Source organism: Notamacropus eugenii, chromosome 4, assembly GCF_028372415.1.
Source record: "Notamacropus eugenii isolate mMacEug1 chromosome 4, mMacEug1.pri_v2, whole genome shotgun sequence".
NCBI classification, from domain to species: Eukaryota; Metazoa; Chordata; class Mammalia; order Diprotodontia; family Macropodidae; genus Notamacropus; species Notamacropus eugenii.
This window is the reverse complement of record NC_092875.1, coordinates 396,076,575-396,089,542: the sequence shown is the minus strand read 5'-3', so window position 1 is coordinate 396,089,542 and position 12,968 is coordinate 396,076,575. Positions and strand designations below refer to the sequence as shown.

The 12,968-nt window shown below is 38.5% G+C and overlaps 1 long non-coding RNA gene across 1 annotated transcript; it reads left to right on the top strand.

Moving 5' to 3' along the window:
- The first annotated feature begins 6,989 nt into the window (after positions 1 to 6,989).
- LOC140501690 (uncharacterized) lies at positions 6,990 to 10,662 on the top strand. The gene is made up of 2 exons (XR_011966324.1): positions 6,990 to 7,072; positions 10,415 to 10,662. It is a non-coding gene; the product is annotated as an uncharacterized lncRNA (long non-coding RNA).
- The last annotated feature ends 2,306 nt before the right edge of the window (positions 10,663 to 12,968 follow it).

The following is a 12,968-nucleotide window of genomic DNA, read 5'->3' as shown; positions in this document are numbered from 1 at the left end:
CTCCCCAAGCCTATTCTTCTTCTGAATTTCCTAAAGCTAAAAAACTTGAACAGTGATCCTTCCAAAGTGTGTGTGTGTGTGTGTGTGTGTGTGTGTGTGTGTGTGCATGTGTATAAGGAATGCTAGTCAATAATTTTAGTAGAAAGAACAGTACTTTACCCTTTTTGTTGTTTAATTATTTTTCAGTCATGTTTCACTCTTCCATGACCCCATGAGGAGTTTTCTTGGCAAAGATACTAGAGTGGTTTGCAATTTTCTTCTCCGCTCATTTTACAGATGAGGAAACTGAGGTAAACAGGTTAAATGACTCTCCCAAAGTCACACAGCTAGTAAGTGTCAGAAGCCAGATCTGAATTCAGGTCTTCCCAAATCCAGGTCTGGAACTCTATATACTGTGCTGCCCAGCTGTCCATGTTTTACCATGGCAGATACTAAATAAATGTTGGATGAATTGAGGGATTCAATTAGTCAAGAATCAGAAAACTGGGGCTCTAGTCCATATACCTCTAACTAGCAGGATAACATTAGGTAAGTCACGGAATGCTCCTGGGTTTCAGGTTTCCTCACCTGTGAAATACGACTTATAAAACCTGCCTTGTCAACCTCACAGGCTTGTCTTGAGGATCAAATGAAATAATTGTAGAGCCTTATGAGATACTTTGAACATAGTAAGTGCCCAATAAATATCTTTTAGTGAATAGGGGAAGAGTTTCTGCTTATTTGTAAAAGGGCAGTGTTTCTTGGTTTGTAGTATTTATGAAAACTGTATCCAAGTACTTTTCACACCATCAAGTGATATTGTTATAGTATGTCCTTCATTTTCGAAAAGGACCAATGCCATGGTAAGGCCAGTGAATCAGAGAAAGTGAGCAAATAAGAGAAGGGTAAGCCAGGAGCCTCATAGGAGGGCAGGGGTAGGAAATCTGCAGCCTGGGGGCCACATATGGCCCTCTAGTTCCTCAAATGTGACCCTTTGAATCCTCACCCCTGGACTAGAGTCTTCATACACTTCTTGTCAGAGATCTGCAGGTCCTTCCACAAGAGGGCAGCAAGAATCCATCTTGGCTCATCTACAAGTCTTGTCCCAGCAATTCCCCACCTCAGTTACCCGTTGGTCTTACTAACCGATCGCCTGAAATCTATGCTGTGTTTTTCCTTTAACTACTACTATTTCTCAGTATTGAATAACTCAGATCCACAACTGTGCTGATTTGAAACCTAGTTGTTTTTTTTTTTATGATACTTCTCTCACGTAGCTTCCTTGATAGAACTGCACAGCCTGATTGCCCTGCCTTCAGCTTTCTCTGAATTGTCTCTCAGAGATCTTAATGAGATGTTTTCTTTATCAACGGATCTGAACTCTCCTCTCTCATTCTTTCATTATTTTATTATTATTAATTTTTAGATTTTGACATTCATTTCCACAAAATTTTGAGTTCCAATTTTTCTCCCCATCTCTCCCCTCCCCCATCCCATAATACCTTGCATTCTGATTACCCCTTCCCTCAGTGTATCCTCCCTTCTGTCACACCCTACCCTTCTCTTATCCCCATCTTCCCTTTTCTTGTAGGGCAAGATAAATTTCTATACCCCATTACCTGTATTTCTTATTTCCCAGCTATATGCAATAATAATTCTCAACATTCATTTCTAATACTTTGAATTCCAACATCTCTCCCTGCCTCCCTCCCTATCCATCCCCACTGAGAAGGCAAGCAATTCAATACAGGCTATATATGTGTTGTTTTGCAAAAGACTTCCATAATATTCATGTTGTGTAAGACTAACTATATTGCCTTCCATCCTACCCTGTCCCCCCCTTTTTTTTCTATTCTCTCATTTCACCTTGTCCCTTCCCAAAAGTGTTTACTTCTCCCATTTGTGCTCCCTTCTGTCATCACCTTCACCCCACTTGTCCCCTTCTCCCCTACTTTCCTGTAGTGTAAGATAGATTTTCATACCAAATTTAATGAGTATATTATTCCCTCCTTAAGCCACATGTGAAGAGAGTAAGGTTCACTTTTCCTCTCTCATCTTCTCCCTTTTCTACTCCATTGAACAAGATTTTTCTTATCTCTTTTATGAGTGATAGCTTGTCCCATTCCATTTCTCCCTTTCTCCTCCCACTATTTTCCTCTCTCACTCCTAAATTGTATTTTTTTTTTTTTATGGATATCATCTCTTCTGATTCAACTCACCCTGTACTCTCTGTCTATGTCTGTCTGCGTGTGTGTGTGTGTGTGTGTGTGTGTGTGTGTGTGTGTGTGTGTGTGTGTGTGTGTGTGTGTAATCCCTCCAGCTACCCAAATACTGAGAAAAGTCTTAAGAGTTACAAATATTATCTTTCCATGTAGGAATGTAAACAGTTCAGCTTTAGGAAGTCCTTTGTGATTTCTCTTTCCTGTTTACCTATTCATACTTCTCTTGATTCTTATGTTTGAAAGTCAAATTTTCTATTCAGTTCTGGTCTTTTCTTCAAGAATGCTTGAAAATCCTCTATATCATTGAATGACCATTTATTCCCCAGGAAGTATTATACTCAGTTTTGCTGGGTAGGTGATTCTTGGTTTTAATGCCAGTTCCTTTGGCTTCTGGAATATGCTGTTCCAAGCCCTTCAATCCCTTAATGGAGAAGCTGCAAGATCCTGTGTTATCCTGATTGTATTTTCACAATACTAGAACTGTTTCTTTCTAGCTGCTTGCAATATTTTCTCCTTGACCTAGGAACTCTGAAATTTGGCCACAACATTCCTAGGAGTTTCTCTTTTGGGGTCTCTTTCAGGAGGTGATTGGTGGATTCTTTCAGTATTTATTTTGCCCTCTGGTTCTAGAATGTCAGGGCAGTTTTCCTTGATAATTTCATGAAAGATAATGTCTGGGATCTTTTTTTGATCATGGCTTTCAGGTAGTCCCATAATTTTTCAATTGTCTCTCCTGCCTATTTTCCAAGTCAGTTGTTTTTCCAATGAGATGTTTCACATTACCTTCTATTTTTTCAAACTTTTGGTTTTGTTTTCTAACTGCTTGGTTTATCTCATAGTCATTAGTTTCCCTGAACTGGATTCTCTCTTTTAAAGAACTATTTTGTTCAGTGAGCTTTTGAACCTTCTCTTCCATTTGGCTAACTCTGCTTTTTAAAGCCTCCTTCTCCTCATTGGCTTTTTGAACCTCTTTTTCCAATTGAATTAGCCTCTTTTTAAAGGTATTATTTTCCTCAGCATTTTTTTGGTTCTCCTTTAGCAAGCTGCTGACTTGCTTTTCAAGCTCTTTTATGGCTTGAACCCATTTCATATTCATTTTGTAGGTACTGGAGTCAGAAGCCTTGACTTCCTCTGACAGTATGCCTTATTCTTCCTCATCCTAAAGAACAGAAGGAGACACTTGTTCACCAAGAAAGTAACTTCTATGGTCTAATTTTTTTTCTCTGTTTTGGGCATTTTCTCAGCCAGTTACTTGTCTTCTGAATCCTTTGTCAATAGGAGGGTCCTAGTGCTCCTCCTCCCCCCAATACCTTGCTCAAGGCTGAGATTCAGATCAGCTGCTCAATTTCCACAGGGGCTTTGTGTGGGGGCAGGGCTGCTACTGAGGGCTGAGGTTCAGATCAGCTGCTCACCTCCCCCAGAGGCTTTAAGCTGAGCTGCCTGGACAATGGACCCAGGCTGCTTCCATGGCCATCGTGGCTGCCTGCTGCCCGCTGCTGCTGCTGCCCGCTGCTGCTACTGCTGCTGCTGCTGCAGCCACCCACCACCTCTGCTAGAGGGACCCTGCTCCCCTCTCATCCGGCTGGGAAAGACACTGACATTTGGAGCTTTCTTTGTCACTTGTGTTGAAGAATCTGAGACCCTCCCTGCTGAGAATTCTGCCCCAGAGGTCTGTTAAAGTCCTGTTCCTCCCAGTGCTGCACAGCCAGGGCTGGGCTCCACTCCACTCAGTTTCCTGTGAGATAGACCTTTCCTGTTGGCCTTCCAGGTTACCTTTGGCTCTAAACCTCTTTCACTCTGTTGTTCTATGGCTTTTTCTGCTCTAGAATTTGGTGAGAGTCATTTTTTACAGGTATTTTGTGGGCCCTGGAGGAAACGCTAGAGTATATGCATCTTTCTACTTCACTATCTTGGCTCCACCCCCTCCTCTCCCATTCTTGTGTAAACTGGACAAGTCTTATAATGAGGATCAGTAATAATTTTTTATGTTATCTCTGGAACCTTGGGTAAGTCACTTCATCTTTCTCAACTGTCTAAAACTGAGGGTACTGGGCTAGATCAGATGTTCTTAAGTCCAGTCTTTTCCAAGTCCTCCTCCACCTCACCCTTTTCAGCTTCCTTTTAATGTGTGTCTTTCCCCTTTAGAATGTAAACCCTTTTAGGGCAGGGACTTTCTTCCTTTCTACTTGGATGTGTGTCCCCAGCACTTAGCACAGGGCCAGACACAAATAAGCTCGTAATAAATATCTGTTGATTGACTTACTGACAAAGGGTCAAAAGATGGATTTAAAGGGATCCAAAGAATTTGGAAGGGGAAAAGGCATTTTTTAAATTTTATTTACCCTTTTACTAAAATTTAGCATTTCCTTCCATTATAAATTATTCCAAGAAGAGGTTCATAAACTTCACCAGACTTCCAAAGGATTTATGATAATTAAGTCTTAAAGTTGAGAATCCCTGCACTGGATAGATGATCATTCAGAATTGTTTCTATGATTACATGATCTCAAGGCTTTCTCCCAGTTCTAGCCCAGTGTGGTATATACAAATAGCACTGTATTTGTCTGTAGATGATTTGAATTTGAATCCCCAGCCCTGCCACTTGAAATAATGTGCTGAAGCTGGTTCTTACAGCTTGGAGAGCTAAGAGTTCAATTTTCTATCTGAGCATTTATACCTCAGAAATCTGCAAAATCTACATATCTGGGCCTGATTTATTGTTTTATTGATTGTCTAGACTTAACAAAATGATGGAGGAAATATTAGTAATGCATATTAAACTTTAAAATGTATTATAGGCATTTCCATCCCATCCCTCAGCCTACTATAAACATTTGCCAATACAGCCCTACTTATATTTTATGATCTTAGGCAAATCAGCAGATCACTTCGTCCCAAAGGGCTTCCTCTGCCATAAAGTAAAGAGTTTGGAAAGATGACCAATAAGGTCTCTTTGAGTCCCAAAATCTAAGATTTCGAGAGCAGCTCCTATTATTAACCACTTATTTACCAATGGAACCATGGACTTTGGATTGTAGGAAAGATTCTTTGCCAAAGGTAATAAATAAATGCTGAGTCATCCACACCCCAGCCTCCAGCCTTGCATGTCCTTTGCACATTCTTGCGAGATGTCTGGATAGGATAAAATGTATAGGCTTCGGCCACTGGGAAATGTTTTTACCTTTCAGTAGATTTAATAATAAAAACTTTATAGGGTACTTTAAGGTTTCAGAAAGCATTTTACATCTATTATTGCATTTGAACCTCAAAATAACACTGTGAGGTATATAACACAGATGTTATTACACACATTTTAGTGATTAGAAAACCAAGCCTCAGAAAGACTGCCCAGGACTGCTTGGTTAGCAAATATCTGAGACAAAATTGGAACCCATGGCCCTACCAACTTCAGGTCCATGGCTCTTTCCACTGTACCTTGCTTCTAATCCATGGTAACAGACTCATTGATGCAAAAACTGGATTGTCCGCCTTGATTAATCTTTAATCAGTAATCTCAAACTTCCTTTGTGATACTAGCACTCTAGACTTCCCAAAGCCCTTTGGTAGGGTTTAAACTAGTCAAAATGGGCAGCATCTTTGGGCACAATATATATAGTAGTGGAGAAATTTTTGTATCTGCTGTCTATAGTTCTTTATTTGGCAATCAGTTAAATTGCATTCTTCCCAGTGAAGGATCAAGAAAGAGAGGGTCCTCCATATAGAATAATACACAGAAGGCATTCAGTGTTCAAAAATTGCCTCAGATATACACATGCTCCATTTTGGCCCTGTAGTTAAGTGGCCCATAGGGAATCAATCTTACTGACCTGACAAAAAGAGTCACAAAACATCGCTCTGGAAAAATTAGTCTCTGTTGCCAGGTTCTGCAGAGCAATTTGGGATCAAATCCTGAGAGGCAAAGAAACAAAGGATCCAGATAGGTACTCTAGAACAATGGCAAGAGATCTCCACATGAATGGGTTCCACAGAAAATCTTTCAGGTAAGGTCAATCTAAATTGGATATCAAAGAAACTGAAAGTCAGTGAAAGGAGTCTGCGAGGTACAATGGATAAAGACTGGAACCTGGAAGATCCAGGTTTCAATATAACTTCTGATACTTGTCAATTGAGTGATCCTGAAACGTCACTTAACCTGTTTTTAGCACCAGCTTCCTCACCTGTAAAGTAAAAATAATACCTAGAACACTGGAATACATCCATCCTAGGGCTGCTTTAGCCTGAAAAATAAGTAGTCAATGTTTCTAAAAAATGAAAGATAAGAGCAAATTTCTGAATCAGGAAAACAATATTCACAATAACTACAAAAAAGTAATAGAAAGAAATTAAATTAAATGCTATTATAATGATCTAGCTTGGCATTGGGAAGAGTTGAGAAAATGCACCTCCCTTTATTGTGTATCTGGGGATATGGGTTTGAATGTTTTATGTTGCTAGACACAATTCAGTTGGTCAGTTTTGCTGAACTACTTTTTTCTTCTCTAATTTTATAATCTTGCAACAAAGAAAGGCTTGTAAGACTGGGAAGCAAGTCAATAAAAATCAAAAAGCATTTATTAAGCACTTCCTATGTACCAGGCACCAGGCTAAGCACTGAGTTATGAACAAAAACAAAAACAAAAACAACAGCCATCCCTATCCTCAGGAATCTTATATTCTAATGGAGAGAAATAATACATGTAAAGGAAGCTAGAAAGTGGGGGAGAGGGGAGGAGAATGTACTTATCCCAGGGCATGGTGGCTTAATTAGAACAATCTTGAGTTATTTGTAGGCTTCCCCAAAACTGAGGTTCCAAGAAGAATCCACCAATGAGAAAAAAGGCCTTCAGGAGCAGAGTGAGGAGACTGCTGAGGTATGATGGTATTACATATTATATATTTGGAAAAAAATGTGATATAAAAATAAAAGCTATTAATGAAAATAAGATCAATATTTTTAAAAGTCAATGAAAGAATGAAAAATGAGATTTTTCATTTGATTTTGGCAGCATAAGAAATGTCCTATCCTGTCCCCTTCTTCTCTCTTCAAAAATAACTTGAAAAAATTTAAAGTGGAAAAAAAAGTATTTTAAGTCCAAAAAAAGCTTCAAAATTTAGTTGATGGCAAAGAACCCTTATAAAGAAGCAGCTTCTGCCTCTCTCTCTATTTCTGTCTCTGATTCTATCTTTTACAGTCTGAAGAAATTCTGAAAGAGGAACAATATTCAGCTTAAATATACTGAATTTTTAAAAACTTTGTAAAGCATCACACTCATCACTTTCCCATTTTGTCTTATAGAACTTTTGAGACTAAACACTAAGAATGAGAGCCTCTATCTTTTTATTCCCTCTGGACCATTGGTGTCAGTAAGATGGCTCAAGTTTTGGTGCCCTGTAATTCCTCTGGGAATATCATGTTAAAAGATTTGGATTGTTTGAGCATATGCTCAGATTTGTTTCCATTCTGCAGTCAATGTACATGGTAAACGAATGCCAAAATAAGAACGAGACTAAAAAACTAATTCTCAGAAATAAAAATAATTTCTCCTAACTTCAAATGGGAGCATGGAATACATAAAATTGCAAGTCAATCAGAAGTGATTAGCATTATTTCTTGGATTTGATTAAATTAATTTTTCAAAATAATAAACAATTAAGTAACAACGTGCACTTTCACATCTTTACTATTTTGTCTTATATCCCTAAACTATTGGGAGCGATTCACCCTGTTTTGCAAAACTGCTCATTCCAATTGATGTAGTTTTTTATAGCCTCCTGGTTCTTAAAGATAACATATTACTGCAGCCTTCATTAGCAGAGAGAAGACTAGACCTTTTGATCCCATTTTCAACACCCCATTCAGCCAATCAGTGCCTTACAAGCCCAAGGAACAAGAAAACTAAACATCTCTAACATTCATCACAGATGGGACATCTAGGATAGATAGCCTCTTCCCTTTCTCCACGTTTTCCCCATTGGCTGATCTAAAACTGCAAGCTTCTGTTGTCTGGGCTCTGACAACTTTTGGAGACCCAACTCAAGACAGAGACCTAAGGAACATTTCATTTTATTTCTTCTGGGCCTGAAATCTCTACTAGGTAGGAAGAATATGCTTAAATAAGTCTCATTCTTAGATTTTTTTTGTGTGAGACATGCTTTTTCTCTTCCTTCAGTGTGATAATTTATCACACATAAGAGAGAAGTTGCTGATAAATGTGGGAAGTGATATAAATAGGAACTGATCAGTCCTCAGTTATTTTGTAAGACCCCCAAGAGTGCTGAATCCAAATGGAAATCTTGTATCCAAATGGAAAATTTTTAATTCATATAGGAAAAGGATACTAAAACACAGCTCATTGTGTGTTTATGAAGTTGATTTCTTGAACATGAATGTAAGAATTTTATCCCTGTTAGATTTCATCTTATTGTATTCAGTCCAACTTTCTGACTTTTCAAAATCTTTTTTCAATTCTCACTCTACAATTCTATGTGTTAACATTCCTTCCAGCTTCCTGTCCTCTATAAATCTGTAAACCTTTGCCTTCATTCAAATCCCTGATAAAACATTAACCAACACAGAGACAAGCACAGATCCATGATGTGAGTCACTAGAGGACTACTTTCAATATGATCAGAAACTGTTAATGACTACTTTTGGGCTCCAGCCATTCACCATTTTCAAATCCATCTGATAATACATGTCTCTCCATCTTTTTGACAAGAAAAAGATGAGACACTTTACCAAATAGGTAAACTATATCTACAACTTTCCTTTCATCTGTCAGGTTACTAATCTTGTCAGTAAAAGAAATAAGGTCAGTCTAACATGATTTGACCTTAATTGATCTTAATCAATTGGACTTAACCATCCATATTGGTTTTCTGTGATTAATGAAAACTAACTTTTCCTTCACAAGAATCTGCAGAGTACTTTACGCTACTTTGATGTTCATAGCATATTTTATATTTGTCATAAGGGTATATAGCATACAAGAGACTGGAATTGACATATATTCCTATCCCTTCAGAGGGAGCTTTCAATGCATGATCCTCACAGAGAAAACCTTGAGAGTTATAACTGGAGGATATGGAATTTCAATTATTAATTGTGTGGCCCCTCAGAAGTTATGTAGACACATACATAAAGCTTTTGTATAAATCATTTCTTAATATGATGTTCTTCAGACTCTATCTTCTTCAGGAACTTGTCTCTACCTATGCCGGCCAATCTGCCTCTCTCTCTCTTTTATGAATTCCTCAGAAAGGCAGTTTGTCATAATGAAAAAGCATAGGATTTAAAGTCAAGACCCTGTTGAGTTCTGGCACAAACATTTATTAGGTTTGTAGCTATGGATAAATCACTTAACTTATCCCTTCTCTCCCCAATAGAGCATAAGTTTCTTGAGGACAGGAATTGTTTTTCTTTCTTGGTATATGTGCTTTTTTTGGGGGGAAAAGGAATACAGTCATTGTATGCCTAGTGCTTTGCACACTGTAGGTGTTTAATGTTGATGAATTAAACTAAGTCAACCTCTCCGAGTCTAAGGCTCCTGCCTATCATGTGAGGATAATACTCATACTACCTATTTCACAAGGTTGTTGTGGGGGAAAAAAGCTGTTTACAAACCATTAAACTCCATAGAAATGTGAGCCATTATTATCATTGCAGTTACAGAAAGTACAATAGAGCTTACCATTTATTTGTTTTCACACTCCATGAATATTGTCTTTGTCTCCCCAAATAGATTATAAGTTCCCTGAGTAGAAGGACCATGTAGTATTATGGAACCTGATCAGTCATTGTGATATTGATATAGTGTGAATTATGTCTACAGATTTAAATGGCAGGCTGTGATGTATGACTTTGCGTATTGCAACCCTCCATGGCATTTGCTTCCAGGATAATTCTGCTAGAATTTGAGTACAACACAAGGTTTCCTTCCCTTCTGATATTTACACCTTGATTGCAACAATGGTGCCACAGATTGGTTTAACAAGGCAACGCAGCAACACTGGACTCATATTTTCTGATTACCCTACATGCTTTGCTTATGTTGTTCCAGTTCTGCCTCTTCAATTTCTACTCATTCTTTGAGTCCCTGTTTCAACGACACCTCCCACATGGAGTCTTTTCAGTTCCATCCAATCTAAGGATAGTGTTCTTTGCCTCCTTGAAATTCCCTCAGTCTCTTCTGTCTTTCTTACTGTCTTTTCAGATTCTACCAAATGCAAGTGTGAGAGAAAGACTTCTTGATTTGATATCAGAGGATCTGGATTAGAATTCCTGACTTGTCACCAACTAGCTTCCCCTGCCTCTGGACTCTTTACATCTGCCTTTACACCTTTGGGACTCTTCATCTGTAAAATGAGCGAATTAAATTAGATGATCTCTAGACTAGATGATGTATAAGATTTATTATAATTTATTGTAAAAAGTATTTCTTGTTAATAAAACCATCAAAGAGATCTAAGAATTCTATATATAGAATTCACCAAATCTACTGGATCTTAGGGCAGCTAGGTGATACAATGGGCTTAGAGTGCTGGGTCTGGAGTCAGGAAGACTCATCTTCCTGAGTTCAAATCTGCCCTCAGACACTTACTAACTGGGTGACCCTGGACAGTCATTTCACCCTGTTTTCCTCACTTTTCTCATTTGCAAAACAAACTGAAGAAAGGAAATGGCAAACCACTCCTATAACTTTTCCAAAAAAAAACTCCAAATGGGGTCATGAAGATTAAGACATAACCAAAAAATTAATGAATTGAATCAGATTTTACTTTCCTCATCTCTTAAATAAAGGCACTAAACCAGATGATACCCAAGGTTTTTTCCATCTCTGACTGTTTTTATGATTTTATACTTTGTAACCTTGTGACTCCTAGCATAGCACTCTTAACTCATTAAATGCTTACAAACTGATTTATCCAGCAGTAAAGACTTACCAACCCTGCTGTGCATATATGCCCCACATCTACCTCTAGCCAGGTATGCTCAGTTGAGTCCTCCAGTCAGATAGCAATGGCAAAATTGCACAAGAATTGTGATAGATAATTAATCAGACCCCTATTTTATTCCAATCAGCATTAATCAGCTTAATATGATTCCACAGGGGTAGTGATTAAAAGTTCTGTATATTAGGCCCCTGAGTCATGAACTACTACTTATGAAGTTTACTTGCCTAACCACAAGAATACTGGTGACCAAACCCAGCATGGATAGGATCCCTTGACATGATATAGAAAGCCCCCCAACTTATTTTTGTACCTCCCAACCACCCTCACTTGCTCAACATAAGCAGGTGACCATTTTATGACCATTTAGTCAGCAGAGATGATCCCTGCCTTGTCCATCCTGTGACCACCCATGCTGATGCATCTTTCTTGGCCTTCCTGGAGGCTCGAAAACCAAGTTCTGTCAACCAATGAGACTCCAAATTTTACTTTACCTCATCTCAGTGTCTGGGTATCAAGCCTTATAAAAGTAAGGCCCTGGAGAAAGGAGGCACATCTCAGGTCATGAAGAAGTTCTAATGTCCACTTCATTAGAGAGAGTCATGGACAATTTAATAAAGTATTACGTAGCCTTGGAGCTCTGCCTCAGTAGTTCTTCCAGTCTGGATAATTTTGGACCCCACAGAATCTCTCTTTTGGTTCCAGTGAGAGCTCCTCCTACCTAGAAGGATTAAAAGTCCCTTCCTTATATCCCTGTCACCCCCCTTGAAAAAAACCAGCTGATGAGGCATGTGTATACTGAAGTAGAAACTAAAAACTACATGAGCTTTCACTGTTGATTGTCAGGTGCAATGATGTCTCCCTACTTTGTTGCTGAAGATTTGAATTTAGGCTAAGAGGCCAAGAATATTTCTAGAGTGGGAAAAGAACTCTAGCAATGACTTGGTCTACCCTTTAAGAGGGGAGATGAAACCATTGAAGATATTATCTGATATTAAGATGGATTAAAATGAAACACTGAATAAATACAACAGTATACGTAGGGTTTAGGGCCAGTACAGCTGAAAATTAATTAGGAGACATAACTTCTTACTAATATTTTTTTTTTTATCTCTTATGGCTCTAAACAAATACTTCTTGGTGGTACAGTGGAGAGTGTCAGACTGTCAGACCTGATGTTAGGAAAATCTGGGTTCAAATCCAGCCTCAGACAATTACTAGCTGTGTGACCCTGGACAAAGCATTTAACCTCTGTCTCAAACTTATTTTGCAACATCTCAATGGATCCCCAAACACATGGTGGCATAATAGCAGAAAATCTCCAAGGAAAAATAAAATATAACAACTATGTAAAGATATAGTAAAACAGACGGTTTCATCCACTGTTGTGACAACTGCTTGCTCTCTGGATAATCTCTGCAGTTTTGTCTAAAAGGACTGCTTTCAACAATAATAAAAGTATTTGGAACTTCCCTTTGTTTCCTGCCCTTCAACACAGAATATTTTCTTGTTTCTGTAATAAAGCTTATCAGTTGCAATCCATATACTCCCTTTTTCTCCCCTGCCTGGTACCCCTCTTTCGCAAGCCCTTCCTCCCCTGTGTTTGGGTTTTGATGGCTCTGAGTGAATATAAATTGTACCTGTCTCTTTTCTGGCCAGAAACCCTGAGGGTCTTCCCCTCCCAGAATGATTCTGTTGGGAAATCAAACTAGGCCATCTTTTGCCTCAATTCTTAGCTAGTCTTTAATCGTTGAATGGGTGTTGCCTCAGACAGTAAACTGTGTTATGGGAAAGATCATAGCTTAAAAAGGCCAA